At 40.8% G+C, this 23141-nt stretch overlaps 1 protein-coding gene and 1 long non-coding RNA gene across 5 annotated transcripts in view; one reads left to right on the top strand and one right to left on the bottom strand.

Annotated features, from left to right (window-relative positions):
* NCKAP5 (NCK associated protein 5) overlaps nucleotides 1-23141 on the top strand; it is an 890605-nt gene that overhangs the window by 735979 nt on the left and 131485 nt on the right. The window lies entirely within an intron of this gene.
* On the bottom strand, nucleotides 10178-17922 carry LOC122481287. Of its 3 annotated transcripts, XR_006296807.1 has the most exons (4): nucleotides 17583-17922; nucleotides 15569-16162; nucleotides 13755-13846; nucleotides 10178-10335 (listed from the first exon to the last, which is right to left on the bottom strand). It is a non-coding gene; the product is annotated as an uncharacterized LOC122481287 (long non-coding RNA). The 3 variants fall into 3 exon arrangements; XR_006296805.1 differs by having other exon boundaries at nucleotides 15569-17915; XR_006296806.1 differs by lacking the exon at nucleotides 15569-16162 and having other exon boundaries at nucleotides 17583-17915.

Genomic DNA, 23141 nt, shown 5'->3' with positions numbered 1-23141 from the left:
GCTCAGGTCATGACCTCACAGTTTGTGAGTTTAAGTCTTGCATCCGGCTGTGTTATGACAGTGTGGAACCTGCTTGTGATTCTCTCTCTCTCCCTCTCTCTCTGCCCTTTCCACACACTCTCTCTCTTTCTTTCTCAAAATAAATAAACTTTAAAAAAAAATGTAAGTATATATGTACTCAGTCTCAGAAATGCTTAATCTTGGTTTCTCTGCTGCAGAAATTCTTGCACACATTCATGTATAGATTTTTTGTGGTGTTTATTGCAACCTTGTTCAGAACAATGACTTGGAAACAACCAAAGTAGGATGGTTGGTTCTTCCATGTGCTACAACCCTGTGAAGTGAGAAAAATGAGTAAGATTTACCTACATCTACTGAACCCAAAAATAATTTCAAAATATTCTGTTTCATAAAGAAAAGAAAATGAAAATTTGGAGAACAATATTCATAGTACTGTCATCAGATCATATATATATGTGTGTGTGTGTGTGTGTGTGTGTTAGTATGTGTTTTAAGATGCAAGTTTTATTATTAGTCAGGTATGCTGAGGCCAGCACATGAGGAGACCATCACCATTGAAAAGATCCTTTGTTCCAGTTCCAAGAGAATGATATATGCCATTGCTATGCAGGGGCTGCCCAGGGAAGCACCAGGGTTGATCATGATGAAGGAGTTCAGGGAAAACGTGAGCAAGGACCTTTACTGTGGTTTATGCTGGAAGGAACCGGTGAGGCAGAGTAAACAGATTTAGGACTGACTAGTTTGAATAATTTCAGCAGGCTCTGGGGTGTAGGGATGCCCTTAGGTGTCTGAAGTTTAAACCTGAGGTAATTAGGGCAGGGGTACAGTGTGACAGTGTAATAGAGTAGAAGAGTCCAATAAAGGAGATAGTTGAGGAGTAGGGGCTTTGGATTGGTTAGTTTGCATATGAAAGACAACCCTTCCATGAGTATTTATTACAGTTAGGAAATGGCCAACCCTAGAGGAAATCATCTCTCTAGGGTCGGCAAGCCTCCGCCATGTGAAAGCATCAAAACTACATCAAACAAACAAACAAAAAAGCATAATTAATGCAGCATGTGTTTGTAAATTCTGGAAGGATGCACACCATATATAAACCACGGTTACTTCTGGGAAAAAGAACTGATCGGGGGTGGAGAAGAGGGGGAAATTGTTAAAAAGACTTTCACTTTTACTCCATATGCTTCTATTTTATTTGAAGTTTTATTATAAGGATATGTATTTCTTATGATAAACATTTTTATATTTATAATAAATATATATTCATATACAATTGTTTTAAATTAAAAGGCCACTGAATGCCATTGATCCACTTGATATTCTTTTGATAATTACTCTATTTTGTTCTTCTAAACACTGACCAGCTTCCGGATGTCACTGAGCAGATGATAAATATGTACCTTTATCTGCCCCAATGAGAGGAGAGTTGCTTTGTACTATTTTCACTTCTGCTGGAAGCAATATTAAGGATATTCAAGTACTCAGTAGATGGGTAGAGTAAGGTCAACTGTGCTATTATCTCTGTGGTGTGATTTGGGGATGACTCATGTCCCCAAAATATCTTTTTTGGTTGTCAACCACCAGAGCCCACATTGCACCTTGGTCCTTTGTTCCTTGGATTAAAATACTGTTTACTCTCCTGAGTTCCTGGTAACTCAGCAAGGGGGAAAACAGCAAGGGATTATCTGTCCTTAGCACTTAGCGTAATAATCAGAAGTACCAATGAGCCAATCATCTCCCCACTTCCTTCAAAAAGCAACCAAACAGAACATTGAACAGCAATGACAACAATAAAAACTGGAGTCCCACTTACAAGAACTTTCTGGTATTTTTTTATTTCTGTGCATGTCACCGAATATAATTTTTGAAACTTGGAAAGGAGCTCAAAAGGGTAACATGAGAATGGATACTTCAGTAAAGCCTTGGTGGAGGGTTAAAGGAAGCTGAAAGGAAGTAAACTCAAACCTTGCTTCTGCTTCTGCTTCTGCTTCTGCTTCTGCTTCTGCTTCTGCTTCTGCTTCAGTTAGAAGAAAGGAACAGACTCTAGCCAGCGGAAGAGGAGCAGAAACCTTGAGTCTTATCTGTCACGTCTTCGGACTGTAGTAGGGACCAAGGGATGAAAAGTCGTCCTCACTAGTCATGTAATCTGAAAATCTGTCTGGAACGCCAGATAGAGAATATAAATACCTCTTATGTCTGTATCAACAGCAACAGAACAACCCTATGATATGTATGTATACTATTGAAATTGCAGAAAGGAGAGGTGGGTAAAGTTTCTCTAGATGATTTGTTCTCCCTGTGAGGTTCCTGTCCCAGCAACATTAGCATCATCTGGCAGCAAGTCAGAAATGCAAATTCTCAGGTCACCACAGATCTAAACCAGAAGGCTGGGAACTCATAGCAGTGTGGGTTTCATCCAGCCCTACAGGTGATTCTGATGCATGCTACGGCTTGAAAAACTCCTACTCTAGATCCGGAATCAGAAAACATTTTTTTTTCTGTAAAGGCTCAGATAGTAACAATCTGAGTTTTTGAAGGCTGTAAGGTATCTGTCTGAACTACTCACTCTGCCATTGTAGACCAAAGCATCCATAGATAATATATAAATGAATGAACGTGGCTGTGTTCCTTTAAAAATATATTTACAAAAACAGGGATTTAGCCCATAGGTTCGCAAGTCCCTGTTGTAGATAATAGTAACAGCTCCCACTTACTGAGAATTTCCTGTGGGGTAAGTATGATGCTTTTTATAAATTCTCTCATTTATTTTTGCCCCATACTTTATAAGGTAGGCATTCTTGCCCTTACCTTGTAGATAATGAAATGAACTTCAAACTTGCCCAAAGGCATTCAGTTAGCAAGACTAGAATCCAAACTTTATTTCCCTACAAAGGTCATACTGTGTACGTTAACTGGAAACTAATTGCATTGTACCCATTATTACTCTGACGTAAGTAAAGCATAGCTAATACTTTCATAGTTTGGCGAGATGACTTGCTATCATTTTAGTAAATACAAATAAATATTTGTAAGTGCTTTTTTATGGTCACTTCAGCCTTCCATCCCCAGTTTCTTCATAAGACACGAAGTCTCTTAGCTGACAGCTGACATGGCACTATGCCATCATGAAGACAGACCTGTCATATGGAGCACAGCCCAGACTGGGCCTGCACAGGCCTCAGAGCAGGGCTGTAGAAGGGTGCTGTGTGTGTTGGGCATTAAGACTCCCAGGGAACTTTGGACAGGAGAATGCCGACAGGAAACACCTACTTCTCCATCTTGTTCTGTGCTGAGCCAGCACACTCACCAGGCTGCCAGAGGGGTGGCCTGAGAGGCAGTTGCCTTCTGGGACTGAACCAAGTACATGACTGTGCACTGTGAGGGGAGTCATGATAAGAACGACTGTTCACTGAGCCCTCCTCAGTGCGCCATCAGGTGCTTTCCCTGGAGGGTATCCGTTCATTACCATAAAATATTATGAAGAAACATATTCCTTTCTTGCAGATAACAAATAAGATCACACAGCTGGTAGATGCTTCAGCTTGGATGTGAACTTGAGTCTGACTTCAAAGCCAATGTCTTAACCAATGTCTTAATTATATAGTAGTGGCCCCGCTGTGAACTAAAACAGGTACAGGGTCAACCTTGGGCTTTGTAAAAGCTATGCGGCAGCTGCATCACATCTCAGAAACTCAACTGAAATACATTTAAACCATCTATTTTTAGAGGCCTTTATTCAAAAACAAGAATCAGTAAACAGACTTTAAGATCATGAATCAACAGACTGAGAAAATCCGGTGAAATTTTGTGTGTGATTATAACAGCTTCCCATGCATTCTTCATGGCATAGAACTAAGCGCACGCATTCTGGAGCCAGATCGTCCAGGTTTTTCCTTCGAGCAAGTTGTTTTACCTTTCCCCACCTCTGTTTTCTCCATCTGTAAAATGGAACTAATAAACATAGCCACCTCCCACGGAAGTTGTGAGGATTGAAATAACACATAAGGACCTGGCCTGACACACAGTAGCTGTGCATTCATTTTGTAACCCAACCAGTGTGACTTTGCTCCAAGTGAGTTTTTGCACAAAGAAAGGAAATCATGTGAGGAATCGCTTCCAAAGCTTTGACTCCCCAGAGAGGGTGAATGGATTAGGATGAATATTTAGAACAGGAAGTCTTGTCACTGGATTAGAGGCAGCCATAAGGTCACACGTGTGCCTTACGGAAACATGCCTATACATACGTTGTATGTTATGCAAATGAGGCTGAGGTGCCTCCTTGGGTGGAGATTGTAGTATTAAAAGAGGTAAAACTAACTGCCAGTCATTCCAGGACTCACTCCACAGTCTATCTATGCAGGCCTGGGTCACGGGGTTAGCTCAAGCAGTCTGGGTGGCCTCGGCCAGTGGGATGCCTTGTCAGGACGGTCACCATCACCCGAGGGGTGGTTTAGGGTCTCATTTGCCTGAGTTAAGAGGAAAACCAGAAAGAAGAGCTTAGGGAAGAATGTAAGATAAAGGTTAATGAGTACAAGCGGGTGGACATTAAAAGTCAGGTCTGGGGTCTAGCTGGTGACGGTTTTGGTTGTTGCATTTGTAACTATTTTTATGACTATACCCCCACACTCTGTCCCCAGCTGAATGACAGACACACTTCATATTTGCCACCCTCTCTTTGTGGTCTTCCGCTCAAGTATGAAAAGCAGCCCCTTCTGTATCATCACCTCTGGGGATATTTGGAGTGACTCTTTGCCCCTAAATATAATAAGTACTTTCTCTCTCCTGGCCTCTGCTTTTGCCTTGTCCTTTCCCACCGCATTGTATGTGCCTACAAAGGGTTTGTTAGACTAATTTGAACTGAAGTCTGCTCTCAGCTTCTAGGGAAACCCACTCTCTTTATTTTATTCCTTGATGTTATTATTAACTCTTAGCATCTCCATCCGCCTGATATCAGATTTCCCATAAGCCCCACTTCTGGGCCCCACAGAGTCATTAATGTGTTCTCCAAGACCAGTAGTTCTGAACAGAGCAGCGGTGCACCTTGTGAAGGAGCTGTTTGGTGCATATCGTTGGTTGGCGTGTATTTAGGAAGCGTTTCAGAGACTGGAGGCAAAGATGCCACACCTAGCCCCGTGCACCTTGCTGCCTCATCCATCCCACCTGATCATACTGTGGACTCATGATTATCTGAGCAGAGCATCTCACACTGTTTTACGCAGAAACTCAAGGTATTTTTGGGATGGTTTTAATGTAAGCTGAATTTGGTCAGAATTTTTTAAGGGAAGAATTGAGCTTTGTTTTGTTTATAGTTTCACCAAGAATTGCTCCCCATTTGAGGAAAGCACGCCATTGTTTGTAGTGGTCTTCATTATATTTGAGTCTCCAGCACAAGAAACCTGTAAGAGTCTGTGTTTATGGTGTCACAGCTGTGGTCATTCCACGGTGCAGGCATCTGACCACTTCATTACACCCTGTAGGAGAGTAATGCCTGAGCATTTGCATATTGACAAGCGTATTGTTCTATTACAAATTACACATATATTTCCTTTCCTATAAGTTTATATATTATATGTATTTTTTAAAAGTTGGTATGTCTGTGTGTTTCAGGGGTCCCCAATACCACCCCTAAGTTTAACGATCTGCTAAGAGGGCTCACAGGACTCAGTATTTAGTTGTGCTCACAGCTAAGGTTTATTGTAGTGACAGGATACAAAGCAAACTCAGCCGTCGGCAGAGGGGCATAGAGTGAAGTCTGGGGAGACCTGCGCAAGCTTTCAAGGGAACTCTCCTGTTTGAGTCACACAGGATGCACCTGCTTCCCCAGTGGGTTGTGACAGCACATATGAAATACTGTTGACCAGAAAAGCTCATACAGCATCAGTTCCCAGGGTTTTTAATAGGGCTCGTCAGGTAGGCACCCTCTGCCTAGGACACACCCAAATTGTAGACTCCCAGAAGGAAAGCAGGTATTCTGCATGAGACACATTATTTGTATAAACAATTTTGGCACAGTAAGCTACCGTGATCAGTAAGCACAGTAGGAACCTTCTGTAATTCAGATTCCAGCCCAGGGCCTATGTTATAAGCAAGCCTTTTAAGAAATAGCAGTCAGGCCTGCAATGTTAATTCTTTACTGTATAGTAAGTTATAGTAACTGTGAAAATCACTGGCATGCAGCAAATGGGGAATTAAAAAATATTTGTTTACAAGGGGCACTAGGTTTGATAGATTGAAAACCATTGTCTTAAACAAAATAACCCTCCACCCCCACATATCTACATTTAGCATGCCAGAGGTATAATTATTGGTTTCATGTGCCCCAAATCAAATTTTAAAGCAGAGGTTAAGATTTTTTAAAATAGGCATTGCTTCCATCTACTATCAACAGTCTGTTAATGAAAGGTAGCAAACAGAATGTTTCTCCTCTTATATTAGGAACAAATCTAGAATGGCCAGTTTTTCCTTACCTTTTTACCTGTGAATTCCCTGTTTTATAATAATATAATAAATGGCAATTTCTCTGTTATTAATACAATTCTATCACTTACGGGGCACCTGGGTGGCTCAGTCGGTTACGGGTCCGACTTCAGCTCACGTCATGATCTCGCAGTCCGTGAGTTTGAGCCCCGCATCGGGCTCTGGGCTGACAGCTCAGAGCCTGGAGCCTGTTTCGGATTCTGTGTCTCCCTTTCTCTCTGACCCTCCCCCATTCATGCTCTGTCTCTCTCTGTCTCAATAATAAATAAAGGTTAAAAAAATTAAAAAAAAACACACAATTCTATCACTTACTACTTCTGTAGTAAATCTGAACTTTAATTTTTCTACTAAATCTGAAAATCTCACTAATTATGAGTTAAAGACACAATTTTAACTTGAGAAGTATCATTCCAGCATCAGGGCCAAGTGCAAGGCATGTAATACAAATGAAAGTATAATTCAGTGTCATCAGGTCACCTCTGATAGCCCCCTGGTTGACACCATACTGTGGATTAAAATAATAGCTCCAGCTGGCCCTTCTTCAATACGATATGCATAAACAACAGGTGTGCTGGTTAATTGTTTTCTCATCATGGTGCATATTTCACACCCCATAACTCCCAAATGAAATACCAAAAGAATACATAAAATTAAATGATTCAAAGATTTAAAGGGTTTATGTTTTTTTATGGAAGAGTGGGAATCCATTGAAATATTTAGAAGGAACTATAGCTATAACCGTTATTATTAATGCTCCTAAAGTTACAATATTTATGTTTGCTTTAAAAATTCATACTTGAAGATCACACACACACACACACACACACACACACACAAAATGAGGCAGGTACACATGAGGGAAGGTGTACTTGGAGTTTAGAAAAGGAAGAGTTTATCACACACCTTCTTTTTTTTTTTTTTAATTTTTTTTTTCAACGTTTATTTATTTTTGGGACAGAGAGAGACAGAGCATGAACGGGGGAGGGGCAGAGAGAGAGGGAGACACAGAATCGGAAACAGGCTCCAGGCTCTGAGCCATCAGCCCAGAGCCCGACGCGGGGCTCGAACTCACGGGCCGCGAGATCGTGACCTAGCTGAAGTCGGACGCTTAACCGACTGCGCCACCCAGGCGCCCCTATCACACACCTTCTTTTAAGGTTTGTTTATTTATTTTTGAGAGACCAAGAGAGAATGTGAGCAGTGGAGGGGCAGAGACAGGGTAAGACACAGAATCTGAAGCAGGCTCCAGGCTCTGAGCTGTCAGCACAGAGCCTGACTCGGGGCTCTAACCCATGACAGCTCAGAGTCTGATGTGGGGCTCAAACCGATGAATCGCAAGATCATGACCTGAGCCAAAGTCAGAGGTTTAACCTACTGAGTCACCCAGGGGCCCCTCACATACCTTCTTTTAAAGAAGCACTTGAAAGCTCCCATGGAAGTGTAGCATTACGTGACAATGACCTTCTGTTCTTCCATTGCTGTTTTCAAACTAACCTTTGACCTTTGCAAGTGGGAACTGGAACATGACTGTATCGAAGGGACCGAATCAGCATTGACACTTGTAGCCACTGAGTACTCTCCTTGTTGCTCCCCCTACTCTCCACGCATTTCCATCCAGATGAGCCTGAAGTTATGTTAAGTGACTTTTAGCACAGAAGCATGTTGTGGAAGATTCAGTGTTGCTATCTTTTGTGGAACTAAGCGTTTTGCTGGCGCAAATCCATGTGGCTTACTTCTCTCATCCCATGGTAAGACCAGGGGTAGTAGTTAAAATGAAACATGAGCAACAGTGAAACTTGAAACAGCTAGTCAAGCAATCCACCTCCTTTGTACTAAAGTCTTCTAATGTCCCCTTTCTTCTCCCAAATGACTTGCCTCTGTTACAGTGGCTTGATACTGGTGGCTTAGGAGTCCTTGTGGAAAAGCCCTGTCACTACTGAATGAATTTCTATTGACTTTGCTGAGGTTGTGAAATAGTATATTCAGAGATAAAATCAGATTCTTAATGTAACTGAAGAGGCCATTAATGCTTTAACTCTTAGTCACTTCCCTGCACCCCTAGTTTTTTTTTTGGCTTCCTCTTAAGGGCAGTCTCAGCAATGCAGACATGTGAATTGTATCATTAACTAGGCTTGTCATAAACTATGCCATCTGTCATTATCATACATTAAATTTTTGTGGGTGGTCATCCTGGAAGTTCATATTAAATTTGGTGGCTTACCTTGAACACGCTATGTTTCATTAGCTACTCACCTGTGTAGAGACACAGGAGAGAGGGATAATTTGTCTATGTCCCATGGGCAGTACAAGGACAGCTATAACAGTATGAATTAAAGACCACTTAACTGTGCTTGAAGTAGAGAAAGTTGGCCTCAGGATATCATCCCGCTGAAATCAGTATTGCTTCAGAGATCTCTAAGACATTGGCCTACCTGAGACTACTTGCCTCTCAAACTTGTTCCTTCTGGCTGACATTTTAAGTTGACTCATTAAATCAGTCAGGATGGTCTATGGTAAGCTGTAGTAACAAACAACTGCAAAATATATGTGGCTTCAGACACAAAGATTTGTTTCTTATGCTAGATTACTTTTGTAGGTCAGCACGGGAGCCAGCCACACATCTTAGACACTCAGGAGACATTACTGATGGAGTAGCCACCATCTCAAACATTGCCAATCACCAGGCTGAGAAGAAGAGAGCTATGGATGGTTTCACATCACTATTAAAAATGCTTTGGTCAGACTAAGTATAGGCCCCACTCAACCATAGAGGCGTTAAGAAACACAAGTAGACATGTCCCGAGAAGGAAAGAGAATTGGACATATTTAGTAAGTAGCATTCATGACCACCACACTCAGCTGACACCTTTCTTCCTTATTTCTTCTACCCCAGATACTAGAAAGACAAATATGCTGTTTCTCAGCTTCCCTTTGTACTAAGAGAGTCCAGGTTGACCTGCTTCTGGCCTATGAGACCTTTGTAGAAATCTGCTGTGGGGATTTATGGCAAGCTTTTGTTTTCCTGATAAAAGGGGTGAAACACAGCTATAGTGTTCATTTATGCTTACCCCTTCTTCCTATCTGGAAGGTGGAGGCAATGCCAGGAAATAGAGCAGCTATCTTAGCATGAGCCTTCACACAAAAGATGGCAGAACAAGATAGGAATGAGAAGAGTTTGACTTCTTGATGATATGAATGAACTACACCACCAGCTCTGGACTGCCTACCTCCAGACATCTTGCTGTGTGAGAAATATAAACGCTACTATAAGCTTATGACATTGTAAGTCAGGCTTTTTGTGTTGTTGTTGTTGTTGTTGTTGACAGCTGAATGCAATCCTGAGAGTCCTTATTTTGCAATTGAAAAGGAAAACTTTCCATTTGGAAGGATGTGTTACCCACAATTACCCCAGTGAAATTAAAATATGGTTGAGAGATTGCTAATACATGCTCCTGTTATAGACCCTTTGCCACAGGTCTTTTGGGTGTCATTTCATGTGAGCTTGCTTTGTCAGTATAAGCTAGGTTATGATGTACTAACAAATAACCCCCATAATCTCATTGACCACCTAGCTCCGAACTTCTTGCTTTGTAAGAATACAGATGCCTAAGATTTGTTTATGTCTAAGCCCCTTAGAGTCAGTTTTTCTGTTTCTTACAGGTAGGTGCAATCTTGGCTAAGGCTGACACAGTCTTCTTTATTCTTGAATTTAAACAGATGCGCTACCAACAGTCTGTTAATGTTTTCAGGTTTTTTGATGAAGGGCTATCTGTAGAGATGATTCCATATAATGCTTTAAGAATTTCCAGTATATTTCCCATGGTCAGCTCCATCCATCTGAGAAAACAGACAAAAAACTGCTGAAAATGTCTTCTAAAACATTTTTCTTTCTCTTTCCTCTTTCTATATTGAAGAACTCTCTAAAAGAAATTCTTTAATAAAAGTGTAAAGCTTCCATTCTGTGATAAAAAATTAAGTCTTGTTTTCATGTTTTATTGGGGTAGCTGGGACACTTACAGAATAAAATCTGTTAGAAATAAAATGATTAAAAGGAAGAAAAGAGACCATGGTTCTAAAAACTTTATAAAAGCCTTGAAACTATGAGAATATCTCTGTATCCTGAGAATTTACAGAATGTGCTAAAGTCTCTCAAATTCAAAACACTTGAGAACAGAAACTGTAACTTGTTCAACATTAACCTTGACAAATCCGGGTTCTGTCATGTGAATGAATGAACGCCTCCACTCTTGAGATCTCAGGACCTTGAACATCAAAATTGAAGTAGGGTAGCAGAAAATTATCTTTATCTCTTTCTCCCTTCTTCTACCTTCCATGCCATCCCTATTCTCTCTTTAAATTTTTAATAGATTACGTGAATGACTTTGACAAAAAATCTAATGAGAAAATCTCTTCAAAAGCACTGTCGGCTTCCTTACTTGTCACCACCCGCACTCCCCGGAAGGACAGCACTTTGCTTTATGACCATGTATTGATCTCTAATATCTTTATTGAGCCTTGTCTCTTCCTTACCTCCTACAGGCAAAGGGTGAGAGTTAGATGATAGTATTAATTTTCCAGACATCTGCACATGTTTTAATGGCCTTTTGAAGTTTGAAAATAGTTTCTCTGTGAACCCACCACAGGGCTAAAATGCCATTAAGGCCTAGATTGCAACGATACATAACAATCATAGCTGTAGAGCTCAGCTTGGCAATGAAAAGAAAGCTCATTTATTTTAGTGGAGATTCAAATTAATGTACGTTCCTTGCCCAACCAGAGCCAGCATTACCAGGTGCTGGAGGTAACCATCAGGACCCAGGATGGCTGAAATCCACCCATTCTTCCTCACACATGTGGGAAGTGAGAGCCACAACAGAAGGTCTCCACATCACAAACAATGTGAGATAGAGGGTTTGGGAGTAGTGACGTAATTGAGGCTGATAACCATGTTTTAGCCATGGCCCAGTTTTTTTTAGACCAGAGAAGCCTTTGGTCCCCTCTCAGAACAATGCTATTACATGCACGAAGACATGGGATTATAAAAGGAAACCGATTATACTGAGGTGCCATTACTAAGGTGTTGAAAAATATGTAAGATGAGCTTCATTCCTAAAGCATGAAATAAAAAGCTCAAATGGAAGTTCTAACTTAGTTCTTATGTAATGATTCCAATATATAATATTTAGAGATATTACTACAACTGTAATGTGACATGAAGATGTCTGTGATCTCTTGTAGTGACAGAGTCACCAATTAATACCACTGTAGTTTCATGCCTACATTCATAACTGAAGGAAATGTTAATTTTTTTTTAACGTTTATTTATTTTTGAGACAGAGAGACAGAGCATGAACGGGGGAGGGTCAGAGAGAGAGAGACACAGAATCTGAAACAGGCTCCAGGCTCTGAGCTGTCAGCACAGAGCCCGACGCAGGGCTTGAACTCACGGAACGCGAGATCATGACCTGAGCCAAAGTCGGCCGCTTAACCGACTGAGCCACCCAGGCGCCCCGGAAATGTTAAATTTTAGTTCAAGTTTGGTGCAACTAAAGATGCATTGTTTTTTCCTCCAAGTTCACAAAGGCTCTGAATTCTATTCATGGATCTCTGAGCTCTCACCTTAAGGAACCCCGAGAGTCTGTATATTTCCTAGGAACTGCAGGCCTGTGTAGATACAAGGATGATTATTTATTCTTCCCATGCATTGTTTACTTAATACCCTTGAGTTGTTCTCTCTAGAGTAGGGATGCATCCTCTGATGACAGCCACCCTGTTTTTGTTTTTGTTTTTGTTTTCTTAGCTCTCTTACAAGTGATGACCACTTGTGGGGCTAGAAGCACTTTGGAGGGTTTGTTTCTCCCCCTTTACACAAAACTACCTGGCCAGGTTGGGGAAGCCTACCAGAGACCTTGACATGATCACCTGCTCTACTTAGCTGGCAAAAGTCACCATGTGGATGGCACCTGTTTCATAATTTGACATTGGACGGTCTCTGAGAGGAAAGGACAAATGGTTCTAAGTAGTATTGTGTGCATTTACCTTAAGATTATCACTGGTTCCTCCATGGGGCATAGTTTTTACAAAGAGGATGTTCAAGTATAATTATCCGGGAATTTCTTAAAATTTGAGGAAAGTCAGATTTAAAACCAGGAGAATTTTCTGTTTCTTGTAACAGACTAGAGGAACTGGTTTGGCTTGTCCCATTACATAGTGACAAAGCAGCATTTGATAGCAGCAGCCTGTGTGATAAAATGATTATGGCAGCAGTGAGAAAGAATCTAATAAGGAAATTGATCTGCAGATTCCAATTCTGTAAGAGCCAACATCAATCAACATAAATGTCAATAATGAGATCGTACTGAAAACTGCCTAGTTCTTTCAGAGGGTTCTAGGGTCTGGTGACAGATTCAAGAAGTAAATGTGAAAAAATAATTTAAGAGGTTCACAATTACTCCACTGACCAGCAGCAGGCTACATGGTTCTTTGCTGGCACATGACAGAGTCTGTCTTGGCCCAGGCTAAGGTTAATTGGACATTGCTAAAGGATTTTCATATTGAGAGATATGTGATAGTGGTACCACATGGTATAATATAATAATAGCTGTTTTTGTACTTAGCAATTACAGCTACCCACTACAGTTTAGGGAGGGGAATAGGAGAAACTTGGTGCTGTGACTTATATGTATCCTTTGGGAGGCCATGTCTAGATAGTGCAGTGGCAAAGGAAACTGTCTGTTCTCAGAGATTTATCTGGAAAGGTTATATGGGTAGAATTCTGAAGTCATTATTTGCTATTTTATATAACTTCATTGTTTGTCTGCCTATGGTTTTTACTAAGAACTGCTCCTTGATTCTGTCATGTTAGAGACCATGAATAGCAACAGGACAAGTATAAGTGAATTTCAGGATTGGGAACATCAGGGAGTGTTATGACAAAGGGGTTGCTAAAGAGTAGGACAAGAAATGGGGCTCTTGGGTGGCTCAGTCAGTTCAGCATCCAACTTCAGCTCGGGTCATAATTTTCCAGTTCACAAGTTCGAGCCCCGCTTCGGACTCTGTGCTGACAGCTCAGAGCCCCGAGCCTGCTTTCAGATTCTATGTCTCCCTGTCTCTCTGCCCCTCCCCGACTCATGCATGCGCCCTCTCTCTCTCTCTCTCTTTCAAAAATAAACATTACAAAATAAAGAGTGGGACAGGAAAGTCAGGTGGGTGGGCACAGAAATGAAAATGTGAATATAAGACACAGCTCAGCTTACTTTCACCTGGAGCCATCTTGATGTCTCAGCAAGGGATTCCTCCCATGTTTCCTGTCCAGGCAGGAGCATTTGCCAGGATATGGGCAATCTTCCTGTAGGAACAGGAAAGGAAATAAGTGGAAACAGGAGGGACTTAGAACAAGCCACTCCTACCTAACATTCTGATTATAAAGCAGCTACCTCAGAATTGACAAAACTGATTTTCCAAGAAATATTGACCCCACTCTCCCTTGCTCTGTGTATTTTTTTTTTCTATCTCAACTGGATACCCTGCTATTGGCATTTTCTGGAGTTTGGGGTCTCGTGTTGCAAATTATCACCTACATGCTACCGAAATGGTGGCTTTTCACTGGAAATGATATTAGGAAGCTGTCTCAGGACTTCTTTTTGGTTTATACTATCAGGCATACTTTTGGCACTGACACTAATTGAGGGTAGATGCAAGAGGGGGTGGGAATCATGCTATTCTGTCTTTGAAAATTATGTTAAGATTCAAGTCTACTCTTACCTCAGCAAGCTTAGCAAAGGGAACATAACCAGATCTTTTTCTGGTCTGGGAGTATCTTTCTAAGTCTAATAATAAATAATCAGAGAAGATAAGAGCCAGGGTGGACTTCTTGGGTGCAGATCTGTACAGTCACACAGGGGCTAGAAGGGCCCTGTGCTTGATGTAATACTGTTCTGTCACCACTGTGAAATTCTTAGTATCTTATTTTTTTTTTTTTACAAATGGTTCCCTGCATTGCACAAGTTATGTCACTGGTTATGAAAATAGCTAACATTTGTTGATGGTTATGAAAATAGCTAACATTTGTTGAGAATTTCATGTGTCCAAACCCCTTGGTGAATTGAATTCTTACCACAACCTTATAACTCCAGAGTTCCTTCTCTTGCACATCAAATCTGCAATGAGGCCCTTTGAGTTGATGTTGTTACTATTATCCATAAAGGAAACTAAGGCTCAAAGGGTACAGTAACTTGCCTTAAATTACACAAAGCCGGGATCTGAACCCAAGCCGGATCATACCTTGGCCTCGTGCCAGCCTTGCCTCCCTGGTTATGGATGTGTAAAATGGGGAAGGGAGCTAATGTGTAAACTCAGACCCAGGGTTTATCCTGAATGTTTAAAAGCTAGTTTTCTAGTTGTTGATCATCTTTGTCTTAAATATGTCAGCTAAAAAGGTAATAATAAGTAAGTCAGCTAATCAAGGGTTGGGGTTCATTGGATTCCAGTTGATGGAGGTGTCCGGGTGATGCGATGAACATGGCCGCAGTGCGTGGGCCCGGACTCCATGCTAGCCTAGCTCAGTGACTTGCTGGGCTAGGTGACATCTTCCGGGAACCAACCGTCAGCTTTCTGAATAAGTGACTCACATTTTACACGCTGACTGTATTTTTATGTACTCAAGTTGGAGGGCATCTTATTCCATTAGTTTTTGATCAATATAAAAGTATTTATGAAAAGAAATTTACCATCCCACATAAAACAGCTGAACAAAAAAAGTAAAGATTTATATGTAATAAATGTTTTGAAGCCATTTAGAATTATTAACAGGGACATTTGGGGAGAAATCTTTATAGTCTGCGACTCACAGTCTTGGGGAAAAAAATTTTGTCTTTAAAACCAGCTAATGATTAACAAGTGTTCAAAGCAGACCCTTAATTTTATAATAATAATTACTTCTTGGGAATCTGGATCCTGTCATCATTTCTCAAATGAGTATAAGAGCAGTTTCTTTGCTCCATAATGCTCATTTCTTTGTAATAGTTATTTATAGATCCATAACCAATTCCTTTGAAAAGTAAGAACTCACTTTTGGTATTCTGGGGTTGAAAATGCTGTCCATGATCTGAAGTAAAAGAATAGCTCGAGAAAGGTTACTTTGCATCTTTTAAGAAAGTTTCCATCAAAGCAGTTTATGAAAATTAATAAATCTTGAGGGATTTGAGAAGATGGGATAATTTTAGGATTATTGTAACTGGTGACTGTCTCAGAAGAAAATAGAGAGATTATGTTATTTGTATTTATGCATCGGATATCCATTTAATACTTCACAATTTCCACCCTGGGAGATTAGGAATTTCTCTTTCCACCTTCTTCCTCTCTTTCCACCTTCTTCCTCTGTGCCTGATTCACAAATACATAAACGTTTACTGAACATGCTTGATTAGAACAAAGTGTTGTCTGAAGCAAAAAAAAAAAAAAAAAGAAAGAAAAACAAAGAAAGAAATAAAAAGTGTAGAAACACTGTTTCATGTCTTGTGGAGAACATGCCTTTTTACTGTATGGATGTTACGTTTGAGTCTTTAGTCGATTTGCTGGAGGATTTGCTGGAGAAACCAAGGAGCGATTTTGACTTGAAAGTCTGGCATCACTTCTATTTCACATTCTGTTTTCAACAGCCTCTCTTAATATGCCGGGGAAAAAAAATCCACAAGATTGAAATTTAAATATAGAATATATTTAGCAAACTAATAGAAAAATAAAAATAAATCCACTTGACTTGATAAATCCTACGTAATAGCTGAAAACTGCCATTTGCCAAGAAATGATTTAGCTTAGTGAAATGTATTTTACAGCTAATCCTTTAATGTCTGTTTAACATATTACCTTTCCCACTGTTAATATTGAACAGTATTGTAAGTTAGTAATTTTATGCCCTATATTTCAAATTGCTATTAGGGAGCCACATAAATAACAATTTTCAACCGCTTGTTTGTAACACCATGAGGCATTTCTTACCATGGGGTAAAGTAACAGTGGATTTAAAAAACTGCTGTGGGGATAAAGCCACAGGGAAACTGATGTGGATCTGTGGCAACGTAGCCTATAAGGCAAACTGAAGTAATAAGTCTGAAACCTGATAATGTACAACTTAGTATTAACTATCAGGGGCAGTGAGACTATGGGCCCTCGTTGAACGTTCAGCCAGAAATTGAGTTTACGTAATACATCTTCACAAATATTAAATGAATGGGACTCCAGGAACTTGTCCTATTAGAACAAGGACACTGGCCTATAAAATGCAGATGAGTGCATAGCACAAAAGTCATTTTCATGGGCGTCTGATCTAGTCCTTAACGCTAGACTCCATGCCAGGAAGTGCCATGAGGGTGAATCCTATAGTCTGTGAAGGCCCCAGCAGATATCTCCCAAACTCTGAATTTCACTTGTTCTCAGCTTTCTTTTAATAATGTAAGGAGGCACACATCTTATATATAATTCTCCTTTTTTTTTTTTTTTGGTTTTGTTTTTTTGTTTTGTTTTGGTTTTTGGTTTTTTGTTTTGTTTGTTTCCAAAACACCAACAAGACCTCTCCCCTTCCTTGGAGTTTAATCTTCTAGTGCTAGGCACTCTTTGTTTTGATGTCTCCTTGTTGTACTTGCAAGAAGAGAGTAGGGCCCAGGTATGATTGCTTGCCAACAGCCTGGGAAATGAACCCCTTTGGTTCACCAAGGGAGTCACCCTGTATCTTCTTGATTAGCGATTAGAGACCTCTGGAGTGCTAGCAGCAATCTGCACAGTTTTAGCATGCAGTGGTGAAGTAAGCATCATAGGTTGAACCCCCTGCCTTCCCTGCAACCAAGAAGCACCCCTCAAAGGCACAGAAGCTCTGTGTGTCTCCACCTTGTCTGCATTTCCTTCCAGGGACCCTTCCAGTCCCTTCTTATAGACCTCGCCTTGCTTGTTTACATAGATAAGAGTAACGGAGGCCACAGCTAAGTTCAGCATTAGGAAAAAATGTGGGCCTGGCAAAGGGATAAAGGGGAAAGCATGTGCCTTGGAGACAGTGATGAGTTCAAGTCCGAGCCCTTACTACTACTCACTGTATGACTTGCCACAGGTTCCTTACTGCTGAGATGTCTCTCTCATCTTTTTGCCTCCATGGTCTTGCTCAACTGTTTGCAGAAAGATGTCACACTCTTTCATCTCTGGACCTTTGCATACGTTCTGCCCAGAAGGCCTTTTTTTTTCTCCCCCTCCTTTCTTGGCTCCTTCACCTGAGTCATCATTTCTTGTTCCTACATTCTCGATTTAGCTATTTTTCTCAGGAAAGCCTCCATGGAGCCTCCTGCTGAGATTTACATGGCACATGACAGTGAGGGTGCCCGATGGCTTGTCTTCCTACCTGTGCCTTTGGGGGTGGGGACTGTGTTTGTTCATCATTGTGTCCTAGGTAAGACATCACAGTGGCAGAGAATGTGGTGTCCTAAAAGGTCATGTGGCAGGATTCTCGCACAGAGTCATGACATGGAGGTTTTTCTTTTCAGGAAGTAACTTTATTTGTGCCAGTACGGCTCAGTTGGGTTGACACCCTAGAAACTTAGCCCTGAATGCCATGTGGCATAGTTTTTTAATACCTTTTTTAATTCTTTGTCTCCCATATATGGTAACACACAAACATGTGGTCTGATTAAGTGGTCTCATGTTAGAAGGTCGTGAGGGATGTTGTCAGGTATGCGTATAGCCAGGTTGCCTTGAGGTTTTTTGTTGTGTTGTGTTTTTCCTTAGGGAGGGGACCCTATCACAGGCAGGCGTGACATATGAGTCCAGGTTCAAATCCCTGACTGAACAGGACCTCACCTGCTCTTGTTCTTTAAATTTTCTCATTTGAAAAATCAAAGTTATAATAGTTTCTACCTCATGAGGTGATTATAAGGATTAAATTAGAAAAAAATAACAGGAGCACTAAGCACAGCACCTGGCATGTCGTCTATAAATGTTTGCTGTTTTTCTCGTTAGTTTTATTTTAAGTCAGATCCAAATTTATATACAAAATTGTGTTTTCCAGAAAGAATGTGGAGCTCTAAAGAGGAAATAAAAACATCACCAGTACCAATAAAATTACTGATCATAATAATAATGAAATAATAATAATGAAAGTATGTTTTTTGATAAATGAATTAATGATGTTTGAGTGTAGTAAGGGAAGGTATTACATTATACTTCGAGGTACTTCTTTTTTTAATCTTACATGGTTTGTCTTGTCTAATTAATTTGTATTGTTATTTTTGTAAATTTTATATAACAAACCATCATAAGCCAGTTCCAATTATAGAAATTAAGAGAATGAACCCTGCACTCATACTACCTGGGATACTATTTATGTGTGTGACATTAGACAAGATTTTTAGCTTCTGTACCTCAATTTCTTACCTATAAAATGGGAATGATGATGTCCTTACTATGGGTGATGATGAGCGTTTCAAAGAATAATATACGTGAAAGACATACCTGATGCTAAACACAGCTCAGGAAATGTCTACAGCTACTGATGGGAGTGACCCAAATTACGGGCTAAACACTTAGGCAGAAATAAACAACTCACCTTGCAAAAGAGACCAATTCCCTCTCTTCAGTAAGAAGCAAACAGAATGTGGAAGTCTGGACTTAGAAGGACACATATCTGAGAAAGAATCCTGGCTCTACTTCTTACTGGAATATAACCTTTTGACTTTGGATCCCTTCCTTAGATTTGGTTACCTGAATTTCTTCATCCCTAAAAGTTAAGATAGTAACTTCTTCCACATTTAGCGTGAGGATCCATGAGATAGAGATTCAGGGCAGAGACTTCATACAGAGCCTTCATACCCCACAGGGCGGGAAGTGATTCATTTCTTCCTAAGAAATGGTGTGTTCGACTCCAGTGGCCACCACCATAATTTCCAATAGGCCTGGTAAAAATAGCAGGCCAGGTCCCCCCCCTACCCCCGACCCCTGCCTAATTTCTTTAGTTCTATGAAATCAGAGGGAAAATTTGTCCCCCTACATGTAAAAAGCAAAAGCTTCAGCAATCCAGGAAACTTCTCAAAAATAAAGTTTGATTAAAAATGTAAAATGCAGTGTAGATAATTTTACAAAACAGCAGGGGCAATTGGCAAGCACTTATTAAAGTACCTGTTAAAGTAATTAGTGATAAAAATGGAAGTTTCACCGCACTTCTGTATCTCTTAGATCCCAGAATAGGCTCAGGCTGTGCTGAATCATTTCCTGTCTCAGATCAGAGTCAGGGAAGAACACAAAAGGAAAGCTTCAGAGAGTCTTGAGATTATTCACAGGCAAGCAAGTGTGAATCACTCTTCGGAACTGGCTCCCCACCTGCCCACATGTGGCCTGCTGTGGAACCCCTAACCCTACACTCCCAACATTCTGCCACTTCGCTGTTACATATTAAATATTTCTGAATCTTTTTTGTTGTTGTTTTCTATAAAGAGACCAAGAGGTTTGGAAGCTTGAGAGTGAGAACTAAGCCCCTGTTGTGTGAATATTTATTACACAGAACGTTATCTTACTCATATGTAACTGTGTTACCAGGCTGACCCCCATCCCTCCCCACTTCTGCCTCCGCATCACCCTTACTCTACCATGATCTCTTTTGCATATTCTGCCTTAAGAATTCTTTTTTTTTTTTTTTGTCTCATCTCTGTGGGCTCTTCATTGATATTGAGTGGGCTCCACTAATGAGCTTCCTTGAGTCTGTTCATAGTTCATAGTCGGGACTCTGTACACAGTAGATGCTTCATAAATGCTTCTTGTTGAACTAATTAGAGTGGAGGTTCCCAAGGGCAAGGTCTGCTCTTTTCATCTCCATTCATCTTCCTGCTGGTTCTCACCCTGTGGGTCCTCGGGGCACTGTTAATGGAGTTTCAGAGGACAGGACAGATTTGAGATACTCCAGTCATCAGTTTAAGCTGCAAAAGTGCCCAAATGAACTTCCTAGTCACCAAACCCAAATGCTCCCTTAGGCAGCCACCAGATAATCAGGTTGTCATGGTAGCAGAGACCCTTAAAGAAGGTTTTGAATATAGCTCTGGAATAATTGTTTCAAAAGTATTTTATAACCTTCGATCCAAGAGAAGTAGAAAAGAGGATGTAGGACCATGTCATTGACAGAGGCATCCAGAGTGAAACAGAGTGTACCCAGGGCATCTAAAGATTGATATTCAGGGCAAGTCTAGAAGTTGTCGGAAAAAATATAATTGCAGCAAGAACTGTTGTATATGGTTAAAAAAAAGAGAGAGAGAGATAAAATTTCAGACTCTGAAGTGAGATCAAATCTTGGTGAAAGTGTTTTTTAAAAAGCTTCCAGGAGAACATTTGAAAACCATACTCTGTCGCATCAGCAAGGTGGCTGAATGCAGATATTATGTTTTATCTTTGTATCCCAAAATGGAAATAATGGCATAATTAATTAAACATCAGCTCTTATCCAGAAAGATTTTGTCCTCGGCTCAAATTTTTGTGAATCTAAGAAATGATCATTTATACTCAGTTATATAATATACAGTTATGTCATATTCTGTTTTATAATAAATTCTTAATGAAACGGAATGAAACCTGTAACATGTGAACCAGGGGTCTGCTCTCCTGATGGTATCTGGAAGGGCTGATGAAAAATCACATTTCCTGAATATGGCAAAAATATTAAGTCTAAGTATGTGCATAAAGTAAAGCTTTGTTTTTTGGTTGTTTTGGTTTGGTTTTTGTTTTTTTGTTTGTTTGTTTTTGGCTTTGGTTTTGGGTTTTTTTTTATAATAATCTGGTGAGTAAAGCTTCCAAGGAGAAATTATCTTAATCAGTCTCCACACTATTGATATTTCTTTGAACTTCCTTCCGGAGCCTACACATACCTATGAAAATTGCCTTGTTATCCAACAGGAGGAACAAAGCTTATTCACCTGGTTATGTCTAGCTCAGAGCCATATTTAGAACATGTCTCTTAAACATACCAAATCCACCACTTGTGTTTTCTGCCCCTGTAACAGAGGCTATCCAGAAAGGTGGTGAAATTGCAGGAAATCGTCTGAAGTTAGGAGTATCAAAAGACGCTCAGAGGCTTTCATAATAGTGCACTCCAGACTTGCTTCCCGTGTGGTGGGATTAAAGGAGATGAAACAGGAGCCCCAGGGCCAACCTGGGGCTGAGTTGAGGGAGCAGCAGTGGGGCTCGAGGAAGCTTTCTGGAGGCTGTGAGTTGAGATGAGCTCTTCAAAGTGGAGTCAGGGTGATCAGCAAACAAAGCTGGAGCTGAAAAAGCAATGAGTTCTTCCACTCAAGAAATCAGCCCAGGATCCAGGCCACTAGATTTGCAAGTGAGGGTGATCCCTTAAAAAAGTCCAAGTTCAAACGAGCAGCTAGCCAAGACAGTGGGAGCAGCAGGGCGCAGCAAAGGAGCAGGCAGGAGGAAGGGAGGAGGACGCCCTGATATCCCATCTCGTGGGCCGGATGCTGAACAGTTAAAGATGCCAATGGTAAGGGGGCAGATTTTGAAAAATTCTTGCGTCTGTCTTCTAAATATCCTGCCATGCACTTTTGAGAGTAGAAGATACCTTCAAATGGGTGGAGCATATTGTGAACAGAATTCAGGGAAATGTCACTAAAGAAGGTTTAGCAGTAGTTCGTGTGGCAATTAACAGACCTTTTCACTTGATAAATAAAACAGGAATTCAGGAATTGTGGGCACAGAAGCTATCCCCTTTAACTGAGAGACTTTTTTCACAGAGAGAAAAAAGCAACTCTGGAGAGAATATACAACAGGCCTGAGGTAGAATTCTGGATATCCACACAGTAATATCTACCAAGGTCAAGTAAATCAAGGGTATTGAGGCAAATCACGTTAAAAACACTAATTCACTTCTACCTCTGCTGCTGAGCCTAAATTACTCATGTTGGTAGAACCCATTAATCAGATGTATACCATATCCACTCCCATAACGTCTCTTTTTTACAGATATTTGGATTTTCATAGTTAGAGGGGAGAATAAATTGTATGAGTGATTATAAGCCTAGAATAATTCACTGAATCAGACTAAAGGAAGAAAAGCCCTTTCCTCTTCACATCTTACACTGAGTTAATAACTTCTGAGATCTTGGCATGAAAAACCCACACGTTCCTTTCCACACGTTAGGAAGTACATTGATGGACGCAGAACCTGCTCTATCACCCTGCTCCACTTGATGTTTCCAGCCTGGTTTCCCACGCTGCCCAAACTTCTCAGATAAAGATATACTTTTTACCCTCACCTTGTGCCACTAAATGAGGATTCAGTGCTTTCCTGACCTCAGAAATCAGCGGCCTTACAGTGAAGACCTCATTTCCATCCTCAGCAAAAACCCAGAGGCAGAATTCTATTAAATGCACAGTCTTCACTGAGCGCTGGAGAACTGCAGCTCCGTGAGTGAGGAGAGAAACAGGAAAAGGGAAACTGGTCCCCCAGCCCAGCTCTGAAGGCCCAAGTGCACCGCCACGTCCAGTCTCCACTACCATCGTTAACTGGCGAGCTGCCAAATCAGTATCTGCTGCTCTGAAGGGACCACTCTGCCCTCATCCCACCAGATATAGAGCAGCTGGCCCTGGGCACAGTCTGTCAAAGGGAACATTTCTCT

Source organism: Prionailurus bengalensis, chromosome C1, assembly GCF_016509475.1.
Source record: "Prionailurus bengalensis isolate Pbe53 chromosome C1, Fcat_Pben_1.1_paternal_pri, whole genome shotgun sequence".
NCBI classification, from domain to species: domain Eukaryota; kingdom Metazoa; phylum Chordata; class Mammalia; order Carnivora; family Felidae; genus Prionailurus; species Prionailurus bengalensis.
Note: the sequence above shows the minus strand (reverse complement) of the source record. Positions and strands in the feature narration are given on the sequence as shown.